Source organism: Rhinolophus sinicus, chromosome 2 (assembly GCF_057876585.1).
Source record: "Rhinolophus sinicus isolate RSI-liver-muscle chromosome 2, RSI-T2T, whole genome shotgun sequence".
Lineage (NCBI taxonomy): Eukaryota > Metazoa > Chordata > Mammalia > Chiroptera > Rhinolophidae > Rhinolophus > Rhinolophus sinicus.
This window is the reverse complement of record NC_142502.1, coordinates 89034741-89037229: the sequence shown is the minus strand read 5'-3', so window position 1 is coordinate 89037229 and position 2489 is coordinate 89034741. Positions and strand designations below refer to the sequence as shown.

The window sequence follows — 2489 nt, the reverse complement described above, 5'->3', positions numbered from 1 at the left end:
TTTCTTAATGTTCAATTTGAACAATTTCCTGGAGAAGAAGAAATCTAACTAGTTGACTCTACATGTTTGGGTTTTACAGGCTTTAAAAATCTTTATGACCAAACCTGGGAGTCTTGACTGATGTACTTAATTTCACAGAAATTAAACTTTATTATGACTGGGGAAAAATGAATTCCTAAGAAAACGGTAAATTTGTGATTGATTATTTTTCCCAGCTGCCATATACAAGGGTTCTGCGCCCTGTAGAAGGATGCTTACTGCTGGCATAGCCACTAGTAGTCCCTGGCAATGTAACCCCATCCTCCCAGCACCGCCTGAGTGTGCTTGCCCCTACAGAGCCACCCTCATGTCTGTCATAAAGCCAGATGCACTGCTGGTCTATTTGGTGTGCTGGAATCTACGTCCTGGTCCAAAGACTCTTTACTCCAACAGGAATATTAAATATACATGTACTCTGTGGCAGGTATTGGGTGGGTGCACGACTTTCCTTATAGCCTTGTGTCCATTTAGCTACTACCCCCATTTTCAGGATGAGGCATCTGAGACTCTGAAAAATTAATAAACTTCCCAAGGTCATTCACCTGCTAGATGGGGAAGGTCTTAAGTGTTTGTTGACACTGTTGTCCAGCAAATCAAAATTAAACTAAATTAATCCAGTTAAAAAAAAACACTATATTTAAACACAGTTGCCTTTGGGGTATTCAAAACACGTACTTAATAAACATTTAACACCCCAAAAATTAGTTGTCACCAATCCTAGTGGTTTCCAATCTATATTCCTGCTTAGAGAAGACAGGAAGAGGACAGCCTATGAATTCAGTCAAAACTGCTCTACTTTTATCTCTTTAGTTTGTTGATGCTCATTGTCTTAGTCCATTTGGATTGGTGTAACAAAATACCATGAACTAGATGGCTTTGTAGTGATAAGCGTATATTTCTCATAGTTCTGGAGGCTAGGAAGTCCAAGATTATGATGCTGGTAGATCCCGCGCCTGGTAAGGACCTCTGCCTCATAGACAGCTAGCTTTGCACTGTAACCTCACATTGTGTGAGGAGCAAGCTAGCTCTCTGGGGTTTCTTTTTTAAGGGTACCAATCCCATTTATGGGAGCTCCACTCTCATGACCCAAGCATCTCTCAAAAGTCCCACCTACTAATACTGTGAAACTGGGCATTAGGTTTCAACATACGGATAGGAAGGACACAAATATTCAGTCCTTAGCATTTATGCTTCTATTTCATGTGAACAAACATTGTTATGGAAAAAAAAGCCTGAAGACCACTGATGTGGTCTAACTCTCACATTGCATAGGTAAGGGGACTGAGACAGAGTGGCTTGTATAAAATTTTATCAAAGTGGAAACTGAACTAGTTCCATCCAGTTCAACAAACATACATAGTTTCTGCTATGTACGTGGCCCTGAGCTAGATGAACAAGTTAATATACATAACTCTCGTCCGCTAGCAGTTGGATCTGTGGGAGAACTCAGGTTTCCTGACAATAAGAACATCACTGTTTTGTCCTCTACATACATAGTACATATGTCTCTTCCTGCCTAGTCCTTAAAAGAGAAGACCACACTACACTAATTTCACACTAAGCATGAACAGCTTTGCTTGAGACTCACTCACTAGCTCTGATTCCTTGCCCATAAGAGGGTGAGAACTGTGTACTTTGGGAAGAGCGATTAAGGAGAGAGAGAGGAGGGCCGTGCATCTCAGCCAGCGTGGCCATCCTGAAGCGCCTCCCGCCAAGCCTGTCCTGTTTCGATAGACCTCACCAAAATGCATCTCAAATGGAACATGCCATGGAAACCATGATGTTTACGTTTCACAGTTTGCCGGAGATAAAGGCTACTTAGCAAAGGAGGACCTGAGAGTGCTCCTGGAAAAGGAGTTCCCTGGATTTCTGGACAATCAAAAAGACCCTCTGGCGTGGACAAAATAATGCAGGACCTGGACCAGTGCCGAGATGGCAGAGCAGGCTCCTAGCGCTTCTTCTTGCTAATCGCCGGGCTCCCCATTGCGTGCAATGACTACTGTGTAGTACACATGAAGCAGAAGGGAAAGAAGCAGGCGGCACTGAGCAGTTAACGCCCACCCTGGGAAGAGTTCTTCCAATAGGTCACTTACGGAATCCCCTGGCCCCACAGCTTCCCCCGGTAAGGATTTCATGAGCAGATTGGGACCCTTAGAAAATATACAAATAAAATGCCACCCACACTTGAAAAGAGAAAGAAAAGCAAATTAAAGCCAAATAAGTTTTTGATTTTTATATTGCTTGTATCCTGTTGCCCTCCATAAACAGATTTTTTTTTTTTTCAGTTCACAAAAAGAAAGGAGAAGGAGAGGAAATTGTATGAAAGGGGAAGTAAGTGCTGAGAGGGCATGAGGAGGTGGTAGGTTTAGGAACGCAGGAAACAAACATTGCCTACATTACTCTTTTACCTACATCCCTTCTAGGCTCTAGTTTTGTGCATGCTACGGCAG

General features: G+C 42.7%; 1 pseudogene; it reads left to right on the top strand.

Annotated features, from left to right (window-relative positions):
- Positions 1-1795: 1795 nt before the first annotated feature.
- LOC148758812 (protein S100-A10 pseudogene) lies at positions 1796-2093 on the top strand (annotated as a pseudogene).
- The last annotated feature ends 396 nt before the right edge of the window (positions 2094-2489 follow it).